We start from the raw sequence: 12,521 nt of genomic DNA, 5'->3' as shown, positions 1-12,521 counted from the left end.
ATCCTATATAAGCTTTTGTATTTTGTCTGTTGGGAAGGGGCGGTTCGGCTGCCTTGGCTGACTCCCCCATGCATGCATGTTTGATTAATCAATAAAGGTGCATCAGGCTGATCTGATCCAAAATCAATCGTGTGGTCGATTTTCCACAACAATACATTAATATGTACGTTATTTTCTTTTGTTTATATCAGAATTAGACACAGTGCTCCTGTCAGCTAATTGCTAACTTATCTGACACAAAACTAGAGTTTTCAAGACCCTAAGTAGCCCTTGGAATCATGGTTAAAGTTGCCACCCCCACCAAAATCTGAAATGGCTCCTTTGTAGCTGGTGGGAGTGGTGGAAATGATCCTGCAAGTGACACGGGGAGGGGAATAGAGGAGCAAGCGACAGGGGCGGGGCCTTGCGGGGGAAGACGTACAGCAGGGTCGGAGCCTTAGCAGAAGAGGTGGGGCAAAGGGTGGGGTTTCAGGGTCAAGTTACCAGCATTAGAAAGGTGGCAACCCACAGAATTGTACATAGACCTATTCCCCAGTTTGTCATGCTGACACAGCACATTAATGTCAGGAAAGGATTTCATGTCTTTTTGACTGTCCGGTAAGTGATTCAAGGAAGACGCCCCAGCACCATGTCACCAGCCAGCTCTGCACAAAGCTCGGTCTGAGAGCCAGAGCACTAGGAGAAAACTTTAGGTCCCTTTATGAGTAAAGAGCCGGAGCAGCCTGTCCCGGATCTGTTTGGTCCTCACCCCGTAGATGATGGGATTTAGCATGGGGGGCACAAGCAGGTACGCGTTGGCAATGAGAATGTGGAAATGCAGGGGCACATTGTGGCCAAAACGGTGTGTGAGAAAGGAGAAAAGAGCTGGGATGTAAGAGGCTAAGATGACACAGAGGTGGGAGCTGCAGGTCCCAAATGTCTTGAGCCGTCCTTTGTGGGGAGGCTGAAGATGGCCATAAGGATCTGGATATAGGACACGGCAACAAAAAACACGTCCAGACCCATCACCAAAAATGCCACAGAGAGGCCATAGTAACTACTGACGCGGATGTCGGCGCAGGCCAGTTTCACCACGGCCATGTGCTCACAGTACGAGTGGGGGATGATGTTGGTTCTACAATATGGCCACCGCCTCGCAAGGAAGGGATAGGGCAGTGCGAGCATCCCTCCGCGCAGCACCACGGCCAGGCCAATCTTGGCCACCATGGGGTTTGTCAGGATGGTGGAATGTCTCAGGGGGTCACAGATGGCCACATAGCGATCCAAAGCCATGGCCACGAAGATCCCAGACTGTATCGCAGAGATGCAGTGAATGAAGTACATCTGGGTGATGCAGGCACTGAAATCGATCTCCCTGGAATTGAACCAGAAGTTGCTCAGCGTTTTGGGCAGGATGGACGTGGACAGGACCAGGTCGCCGATGGCCAGCATGCAGAGGAAATAGTACATGGGCCCATGGAGGCTCGGCTCCCTCTTCACAATGAACAGGATGGTGAAGTTCCCCAGGATGGCTATGATGTACATGACACAGAAGGGGATGGAGATCCAGACATGGGCGGCTTCCAGGCCAGGAATGCCCAGCAGGATGAAGGTGGAGGGGTTGGTGAAGTCAGTTTTGTTGGAATCTGACATGGAGTAGGGGAGAAGGTGTCCAAGTCTGAGACAGAACCGTGTGTCCTGCATGTAACATATGTTCCCCTGACTTCTTTTATATGCCCAGGCTCTTGGGTAATGGTCACAGTACAAATACCTGGATGGAGAGACAATGTTAATATGAGACATTACATGCTCTACTGGGGGCTGTTCTCATGGGTAAAGCAGATTGATCTCTCTTCTCACACTGAAAAATGACATTTTCATTACTCAGATTAATGAATTATGAACAACTGACCCTACCAATGCCAATTCCATGTCTCAATAATTCTACATGTCGTCGTGTGGGAAACCTTAATAGCCACCAGCACGAAACGTGAGTGTGGACACTGGTTTTCCATCATTGTTCCTTAGTGCAATGAAACCCAGGCTAGAGAGTCCATGTTGTAGGGAGTTCCTATCTCAAATCTGAAAGTGGAAAAAAAACCCAAACAAACAAAGAAACAAAAAAACCTTTGCCAGGACATGTTCCAGGGAGAAACATCCCACCTAGAACACACCTCAGGGCAAAGACATGGGCTTCATTGATAGCAGATCCATGGAAACACCTGCTCATTCTCAATAGTGGCCAAATCAAAGAAAATGTTTGGATGCCTAAGAAATGGGATGGAGAATAACCTGCTCTGGATATGTGCTCAGTTTTGGTCACCCAGTCTCTAAAAGGGATACAGCATTATAAAGGGGATTTCCGAGACAGGCTCTGAGAATGGGGGAGGCTGCCATATGCCGACAAACTGAAAAATCTGGAACAGTTTACTTTAGAGAAGAGACACTAATTGAGGCATATGATAGAGGGATAGAATAGAACTGATTACATTCAATTGGAGAAACAGAGAACAGTTCCCAGCCAGTAATACCTGTAGATACTTAGTGCATCAAAAGGGCTAATTCCCCAAAGCTGTAGAAAATTATCAAGAAAACTGATTGGGCAGAAAATATTGGACAGAAACATGGGACTGAAGCTTGGGAGTTCGTTAAGAAGAGTTTATTCGATAGCTAAAAAGTCACGATTCCACAGTCAAGGAAGTAGAGACCTTTGGCTAAAACCCCAATTCAATGGCTAAGTGAAGGCAGGAATTATATGGAAAAAAGCAATATATACTGTGGCAAGGCACCTTCTCAGTCTCCCCAGCCTCTGCTGCTTTTAGCCCTGGTGAGACAGGCTTGGGTAACGCGGTCCCCCTTAGGACACAGGGGAAGTCTGCTCCCTGTCTCTCCACCAGTCCTGTTTAAAGTATTTTTACTCCCTTGTGGGGGAGCGTACTGCCTCTCCTCCTGGTGAGGCTCGCTGTCTTGCTGCTCCAGCACTCCTGGCAGCAGGGCTCCTTCTCTCTCTGCTTCCCCCCTTCCTTCCTCCCAGGGAGGGGTTTAAAAAGGTCTCAGGCAGCCCCAAGTTGGAATCAGCTGATCCTAAATACCCTCAGGGAGCTCTCCCTCAGCTGATCCTAATTTGCTACCTTGGTAACCCTTTCTCAGCTGAACCTGATTGACCTGTAGTTGCCTCCCAGTTGATAAGGAGGAGGCCTTTTAACCCTCTGGGACTGACTCCTACCCCCCCCCCTTGCAGCTGTCTGTCCTGAGTTTATCACAATACAAATGGGAAAAAAGGGAAAATAGACAGCAAGCAATACAAATTGGAAGTTATGAAAATTGATAACGGATGTTAAAGACATCAGGGGAAAATCCATGCTTGGCAGGGCTAAGGATAACAAAAAGGAGGTTATTAAGTATGTTAAGAACAAGAAAAATCCTAGAAAAGGTTTAGGCCAATTCCTAGAGGGAGAAAGGTAACTTCTTAATGTTGCAGAAAACGTAGATGTGTTGCAGAAATAGTTTTGTTCTGCATTTGGAAAGAAGCAGTATGAGGTGCTCCTATCACATGAGGTGATGGAATAGTCTCCAGTCCATTAGCTGCAAGGAGAATGTTAAACAGCATCTACAGCAGAACCTCAGAGTTACGAACACGAGAGGTATGAACCGACTGATCCACCACACATCCCCTTCGGAAGTAGAAGTGCACATCCTGTCAGCAGCAGGGGAAAAAAAAAGGGACAAACACAGGACAGTTCTGTGTTAAATGTAAAGTATTTTAAAAAGGGGGAAATTTAAAAAAATAAAAGATGTCACAAGGTTAGGAAACAATGGAAAAGCTGGTATGGGATTAGTTAAAAAAAAGTCTAGGAACATACTTAATGCCAGTAAACAATATAGTTTATGGAAAACAGGTCTTGTCAAATAAAACTGATTTCATCCTTTAATGAGAGCACACGTTTGGTTGATCAAGGGTACTGCAGAGATGCAATGAACTTCAATTTCTCTGAGACATTTGATTCATTAGGGGAAAATTTTCAGATAAAAAAATGACCAGTCTACAATATCAGCAGAGCACATGTGAAGTGGATTAAAAACTGGCTAACTGACAGATCTCAGAAAGCCATTGTCAAGGGGCCATTGTCAGCAAATGGGGCTGTTTCTAGCGGGGTTCTGCTGGGACAGTTCTACGCCCAGTGCTATTGAATATTTTCAGCAGTGATCTGGAAGGAAATCACTGCAGATAAAATGTGCAGGCAACCCAAAGACTGGCAGCATGGTCACAATGAGGAGGCCAGGGCAGCACACCCATTGATGTGGAGCATTTGGAGAGCTGGGCCCATACAAACGAAATGTTTTAATACAGTCACATGAAAAGTTATTCTCTCTGAACCGGCAATGCAGGCTAGGCCTACAGACTAGGGCACCGTATTATGGAACGCAGGGACCCTGAAAAGGATTTAGGGGTCACGGTGGAAACCAACTCATCATCAGCTCCGAGTGAGGTGCTGTGGTCAAAAGGGCTGATGTGACCCTTGGATGCATAAACACGGGAGCAGGGGAAGGATTTTACCTCTGCATGTGGCATTGGTGAAACGAACTGCGTCCAGGTCTGGGGTCCACATTTCAAAAAGGCTGTTGAGAAATTGGAGAGGATGCAGAAAAGAGCCACAAAAATGCTTGGAGGCTGGAGAAAATGCCTGACAGAGAGAGATTTAAAGGGCATCATATACTTAACTTATCAAAAAGATGATCAAGCAGAGACTTTCATGGGGTGAAAACTATTGGTAAAGTGGACAAAAGCAGAGCAAGACCCAATGGCTGGAAGCTGAAGCCAGACAAATGCCAGCTGGAAATAAGGTCCAAATGTTTAGCACTGAGGGTGATTAACCTTTGGAACAAACTGCGAAGGGAAGTGGTGGATTCTCCAACTCCCCATTTCTGCAGACCCAGACTGGATGCTTTTCTGGAAGATCTGCTTGAGGGCTTGTCTACACTTAAGATGCTACAGCAGCGCTGCCATAGTGCTTCAGTGTAGACACTATTTACACCGATGGCAGGGGTTCTCCCATCAACGTAAGTAGCCACCTCCCCAAAAGGTGGTAACTAGGTCGATGGAAGAATTCTTCCATCGACGTCATGCTGTTTACACCAGGGTTAGATTGATTCGGCGACATATCTCTGGGGTGTGGATTTTTTTCTATTGCAAAGGAAGAAAATGCAGTTGTGGGTTGCATTAACAAAGGCATAGCATGCAAGTCTCTGGAGGTGATAGTATTCCCCTACTCAGTGCTGGTTAGGCCTCAGCTGGAGCATTGTGTCCCGTTTGGGTCACCAGTGTATAGGAAGTTTGAAGAGAAACTGGAAAGGATCCAGAGCTGAGAGACAGAGAGGATCCAAGGGATGGAATACAAACCATACGAGCAAAGGCTGAAGGAACTGGGTATGTTTAATTAGGAAAAGAGAAGATTGAACGGGGACATGACAACAGTCTTCACCTACTTGAAAGTCTGACATAAAAAAGATGGAGAAAAGTTGTTCTGTCTCACCATAGTTGGTGGGCAAGAGTCAATGGGTTCAAACTACAGCAGAGCAGATTTAGATGAAATTTCAGGAAAAACTTCCTAACTGTAAGGACAGGAGGACAATGGAACAGATGCCTTGGGAGGTCATGGAAGCTCCTTCACTGGAGGTTTTCAAAGGAGGCTGGATCCTCATCTGTCTGGGATGGTTTAGATGCAACAAATCCTGCATTGTAGCAGGGAGTTAGACTAGATGTTCCTTATGGTCTCTTCTCACCCTCTGGCTCAATGATTCTATAATGTAAAATCCTAGTGTGGACCAGGCCTTAGTCACACACAAGTTACTGAGCTCAATCTAGGGGTAATTGGGTAAAATTTCATGGCCTGTGTTACACAGGAGTTCAGACAGGATGATCTAATGGTGCCTTCTAATGTTGAACCCAACAAATCCATTGATAAAGAAAAGATAAAGATCAGACATTTATAATTATTCTGTCTCACAACATATGAACAAGGGAATATTCAATTACACTGAAAATCTGAACATATAACACCGAGAAAAGAAAATTGTTTACATATTCCATATTTGGCCTGTGGAACTCCTTGGCACTGACATTACTCTAGAAGAGCTTAGCTCAATGGGATTCACCAATGGATTGGCCATTGTAGGTGGTGGCACCACAGTTAGTTAAGTCTGTCTGACACCTTCCGTTAGGAGACCTGATTTTCATTTGCTTCTAAGTTTGCCAAATTTTAACCCTTTGGCTAAAATTTCCCACGCTGGGTGTCTGCTTCTGGCTGAGTTGCTTTTTGAAAGTTTCAGATGTAACAGTTCAGCCGACTTCTCGAATGAAGCCAGGAGAGATGATGTCTTGCCCACGTTGAAAAATTCTTAGAATTGTTCCAGTGAGGAGCTGTAGCACCTCCATGCCTTGCAGCAGATACAAGTCAGGTAACAGCCCCCGTCCCCGTTAACAGCCAAAGCCCAGAAATGCAAGAGGAGGAGGTGACAGTGTCTTTGCAGTCACCTTGCTCCCAAGGTCTTTAATCAGTTTTTACTCCACGGGGACTTTAATCTCTTTGGGGCCTGAACAAACTACAAGCCGTGGCCTCAGAATTTGGCCCTGTATTGCACATCTACTAACAACTTTCATCCTCAAGGATCTACTGTGGCACTGAAATGCAGCCACCTCAGGGCTAGAGGCCATCAGCCAGGGTAGGAGGGAGTGCACAGAAAGAGGGACATTTTGGCCAGTGATACTAGAGGAAAGTCATCCCCTGTGGTAAGATCCCTGAGATGTTTACTGGCTGTGCAGATCGGAAAGGACCCCAGACCTATTCTCTATCCCACCACACCCACATTGCACTGGGTTTGTCGAGCAGGTGAGCTCCTCAGCAAGAGATGGTACCTGTGAATCCTGAGATGGAATCCCCCTCAGGTAGCCGTGTCCCACACCTCTCTCAGCCCAGCATCTGCAGCAGCATCACACACCGAGAGCTAACACAGGGGTGTGCACCATTTATAACATAGCTCTGTGCAATCCCAGTGGGGTTCGCTCAGCCTCTAGTGGAGAAGCTGCATCTCAACGTAAACAGGCTGGAGACAGGCCTGTCTGCACTTCTGTTCTATTTATCCACCTTTATGAGTAAACAGTAATTAAGGGACCATCCCAAAGGGAGATGAGAACTCTTGGTCTCTGTGCTGAGCCACAAAGGAATTGGCTGCTCTGTTCATTTGTGTATATTTAAAAATTATAATAGATCAGGAAGAAAACTAGGGGTAGTGTCTTGGTCTCCATAGGGTCTGATGCCCTGTAAATGCCCAGGAGGGATGGGTAGGTAGTAGACAGACAGATCTGGGGATAGATGACTTTGGGGAGATACGAACACTTTCTGCAGCCATACTGGACTGTCGCTAAGGGATCAGAGATCAGTAATTCTCATCAGTAACGTTCATTAGACTTCAGATGTTAGTCTGTGTTAGTCTGTATCAGCAAAAACAACGAGGACCTCCCACTTGGTGAGGCAACTCCCATCTTTTGTGTGCTATACTATTTATACTGCTTACTGTATTTTTCACTCAATACAGCTGATGAAGTGGGTTTTAGCCCACGAAAGCTTATGCCCAAGGAAATTTGTTAGTCTCTAAGGTGCCACAAGGACTCTTAGTTGTTTTTTTAGTCCTCATACTGTGCAGCACCTTTCATTCAAAACACCAAGCAAAGGAAAGTCACCATGAACATATCCCCATTATAGAGATAGGAAAGTGAGACACAGGGAGAGGTGACTTGGCCAAGGTGTCACAGAGATTGAGTGTCAGGATGACAGACAGAACCCAGTGTGAACTCGGGCACCCCACTTCTGTTCCCACTCAGAAACCTGCCAGCGCATCACAGTCACTGAGGCGACTTCAGGGAAACAGACGCAGTGAAACCAACACCAACAGAATGTTCCCGTGGACAGAGGGCAGCAGGGGGCCTGTCCTGGGGATAGAGGCCTCCTCCTTCCTCCCCGCCCCAAAGCTGCTGTGGAACAATGGGGGCCCTATGGGCGGGATAGAGACTGGATCAGTGTTTGCTGTGGATTTGTTCTCTCCCTCTCAGTTCCTTTCCTCCCAGTCTCTCCCAGGGGGAATTGAAATCGAATGTTCCAGGCTGAGTCAGACTTTCCAGCACTGCCCTGGCTGGAGGGCGCTTGGATTCCCACAGCTGAACTCTCTGCCTGCTCCTCTGGCCAATCCCGGTACACAGCACCTGGGCTTTTCAGCACTGGAATGGGACTGAATAAATTCTCCTGTCTGAGCGCAACAGGGTCCCCATGTCCACCTGTACTCAGGTGACTGACACTCTGTGGCTGGCCAGCCTGGTTTGACCTTCGTCTGCAGCTAAAGGCAAAGGGGGGGAGGGGCTAGGCCCTGATTTGGCTGGATCACTGTGTCTATCATTTATTATTATTGTCTGAGTTGTGGAAGCCTCCAGAGGCCCCGCTCCAGTTCAGGGCCCCTTGTGCTGGGCCCTTCGCAAACCCAGAAGCAGAAACAGCCCCTGCCCCAAGGAGCTTAGACATCAAATTCAGACAAGACCCAGCTACTGTGTGTAACACACCAGAGAGGGGGCAGGCGGGAGATGGGGGAGGAGCAGCACTCAGAACGGGTGGCTCCATAGGCTGCTGGGTGGGCGTGAGACAGCGGAAATGCACAGCCCGGCCCTGGCTGTTTGAAGTGTTTCCTGGGCCATTAAGAGCAGATCACGTGTTCGGGGAACTAGACTGGGGTGAGCGAGAACCGGCCATTGAGTGGCGGCTGCAGCAGACACACAGCTGGGAGCACGTGACTCTCCGTTAGCTTTTGTAACCTGCTTTAGTTCTACTCACGCCTCCCTCCTTCCAGTGCAGACTGAGCCTCCTTCTCATGAATTCCCAGGACAACCCCCGGCACTGGAGGGGAGACCAGAGGAGAGGGCAGAGGTAACAGGGCTGTGGGGAAGGAACGAAGGAGCCACCCTGGAGATGGAAGAACTGGAAGTCCCCAGGGAGATGAAACATTCAAGTAATGCAGCAGACTCTGGGGAGATATTCAGACAGTTTTGAGATCTATCTATGTGTAAGGGGACTGTTGTCCCCTTACTAACATTCAGTGGGGGTGTTTCGGTATGGGAGCTGGCCATCCCAAAATCCTCACTAAGTTTTACTAAGCGGCCAACAGTCCCCTCACACAGAGCTGAATCTAATGAGCCCAACCTGCAACTGGGAGGGAGCCAATCACAGAAGCCTTCAGAGCTCAGGCCAGTGGGGTTGGAGCAGGAGACTGCGCCCATTCTCCAGGCTTACACCAGACTACAGAGTATATGTTCTTATGTAGCTCGAATTCAGTGCACCTGGAATGACAGATACAAAGCACCAGACACACAATGGTTTGATTCGTGCACTGAAGGAGCCTGGGAGTGTTAGAGAGAGAGAAGAAGGGGTAGCAAGCATTCAGTAGCAAGCATCACTGAGCTTTGTCAATTTTCTATATTCCTTTCAACCTGTCCAGACCCAGAATGTGGCCCTTAAGGTGCGACAAGGCCCGTGACTGAGGCCTACAGAATATTATCCATGCACTGGACACTAAATAGATGTGTAGATTATATGGATAGGAAGGACCCTACTCTGACCTGCATTGCACAGGCCGTAAGAGAGCCCTGAATTAATTCCTGTTTGAACTAGAGCAGAGCTTTGAGAAAAACATCCCATCTCGACTGAAATGTTGTCAGTGATGGAGACACACCACGATCCTCGTTAAACTCTTTGAATGGTCAATTACCCTACGTTAAACATTTCTATTTTGTCTCTTTTCTTAATTTGTCCATCACCAATGCCCAGCCACTGACTCTGTTATCAAATGTCTGTTCCCCATGATAAGAGCTGGTAGAATGCAATCACGTCACTCCATAACCTTCTCCTTGGTAAGAGACTGAACTCATTGAGTAACTGGGGCAGCCTAGCACTGGCCCCATGAAAAAGTCCTGTCTCCTGCACAGACGAGCTTTACCCCTGCTGTCGAGAGCCCCATTGTGCCAGAGAAGTGCCGTTGCTGGAACTTTAGGGTCTCTGAATCCCCAGGCTGTTGAGTACCTTGATGATAAGGACCAAGACCTTGAACATGACGTGATATTCTTTGGGAAGCTAGTGTACAGTGCAGAGAATCAGAAAAGATTAGGGTTGGAAGAGACCTCGGGAAGTATCTAGTCCAACCCCCTGCTCAAAGCAGGACCAACACCAACTAAATCATCCCAGCCAGGGCTTTGCATAACAAATGGAAGTGTGGGAATGGTCCAGCTCTTGGGAGAACTTTTCTGTATTATAAACCACCCCAGTGGAATTGGCTATCAAAAGGATCAGAGTTCTCACTCCCAATCCCTTTACCCAGAGGCCTCCCTGACCTTGAGGACTTCCTCTGTCCTGTGTGGCATTGGGCCCAGGATTCCTGAGGGACTCAATGCCAAAACCTTTTGAGGTCGCTTAGGACAGGAGGTAGAGTATCCGCACTCTGGGGTGCTCTCCCCTCTCTGCACATTTCTCTGACACACTGATCACTGCCTATAGTTCAAGCAAATACAATTTATTAAACAGCAACCAATTCAAAAATAAGAAAAAAATGGGAAAGGTTACTGGAAAACCTGTAATTCTGCCCTGTGGGCAGCAGGGAACTCCCAACAGCCATCTTTGGAATGTAAGGAAAGTTCACAGTCTGTTCTTCACATTTTCCAGGCCCCTGCCCACACCCTGGCTGTGCTGCAGGGATGCCGTGGGTCGGACACTCGCTCTGGCAGTGCAACACGCCCTCAGGCTCTGGGCGGCAGGACCCTCCTTCCCAGTGTTGCCCCCTCTTGGCTAGCAGTGTCTCCCTGTGCTGGACCATCTGCCAAGGGTCCCTCTCACTCTTCCTAGCTGCTCACGAGATCAGGCACTGGACTGCTCCACCACCAGTCCTAACCCATCCCCAGCTCCAGTCCCACTTAGGAAGGAACAATCAGATGCCCACATACAGAATAGGAAATGACTGCCTAGGAAGGAGCACTGCGGGAAGGGATCTAGGGGTCATAGTGACACGAGCAAGACACGAGAAGTAATTCTTCCACTCTACTCCGTGCTGATTAGGTCACATCTGGAGTATGGTGTCGAGTTCTGGGTGCTGCATTTCAGGAAAGATGTGGACAAATTGGAGAGAGTCCAGAGAAGAGCAACAAGGATGATTAGGGGTCTAGAAAAAATGACCTATGAGGGAAGATTGAAATAATTGGGTTTGTTTAGTCTAAAAAAGAGAAGACCGAGAGGGGACATGATAACAGAGAGCTCGCCCAGTAGAAGGAGGGAGTAACTGAATTCTAGATAAAAGCAGTTTTCTCCAGCTTCTCTGCAGAAGGGCAGGCGTGGAAGAAATGGAACCTCCCCAGAAGAGAGAACAGAGAGAGGAAGTGTTGTTCCAGCCCTTCAAAAACACAGAGACTGGATGAGCCAGAAGAAGCTGGGACAGGAGAGAGGCACCAGGGCAGCAGAGGAGACTCTTTGGTTGCAGGGCTCTGGCTGCAGCAGAGATGGGTTCCAGCTGGAGGGAAAGCCAGGAGTTCCAGGCCCCTGAACACCCTGGAGAGCTCTGACCAATCCCAAAGATGCTCCAGGATGATGTGAACAGAGTAATGCACATTGGAAAACATCATCCCAACCAGACATATAAAATGATGGGGTCTAAATTGTAGACAATAATTTTAGTTCATTATTCATTTATTTTGTGATGTTCTGATTAATCAATATGTTATACTATATTTTCACTGTCTGTTAATTAGGGTTAAGTTGTGGAATTATAGACGTGTGAGGCTGATCAGTATTTAGAGGAACCAAGTACTAGACATGAGTAAGACAGGCTGAAATGCAAGAAGCTGTAGGCTGAGGCCTGGGAGACTTTAGTTTAGCTATTAAAATAATATAATAATAATAGGAGATATCTCCTAGAGTTGGAAGGGACCCTGAAAGGTTGTTGAGTCCAGCCCCCTGCCTTTGCCAGGACCAAATTTTGCCCCAGATCCTTAAGTGGCCCCCTCAAGGACTGAACTCACCATACTGGGTTTAGCAAGCCAAGGCTCAAAGCACTGAGCTATCCCTCCCTCCCCAGGGAAGCTTTGGAGATGAGAAATGGTGGCATAAGTGACTGGAAAATAACCCGATGCCCTAAGATTGTGGGAAAAGAGGCACTAAGTGATAATATTGCACAAAATTACCCAGAAGTTTAATATTAGATCATAACAACACCGTAAAAGCACGCCTGTCTCAGACCTGTGTCTTAATCACAGGATACGGGTTGTGCTTCAATTGTAATGAGAATAACAGGAACTTACCCAACCCATAGAAGATTGGGGTCCCTTAAGTTTCATGGGGATACAGATCAATAAGAGAAAAGAGGGTGGACACTTTTAGGGACATGCGCAGAATGTAGGTATAGACAGAATCCCAGTATAAAAAGGGGATGCCCAGAGTGGGAAATTCAGCCCCTATGGA

At 47.5% G+C, this 12,521-nt stretch overlaps 1 pseudogene; it reads right to left on the bottom strand.

The window, feature by feature from the left end:
• Positions 1-355: 355 nt before the first annotated feature.
• On the bottom strand, positions 356-1,632 carry LOC120383511 (annotated as a pseudogene).
• Between the last annotated feature and the right edge of the window lie 10,889 nt (positions 1,633-12,521).

This window comes from Mauremys reevesii, linkage group 1 (assembly GCF_016161935.1).
Source record: "Mauremys reevesii isolate NIE-2019 linkage group 1, ASM1616193v1, whole genome shotgun sequence".
Lineage (NCBI taxonomy): Eukaryota > Metazoa > Chordata > Testudines > Geoemydidae > Mauremys > Mauremys reevesii.
Note: the sequence above shows the minus strand (reverse complement) of the source record. Positions and strands in the feature narration are given on the sequence as shown.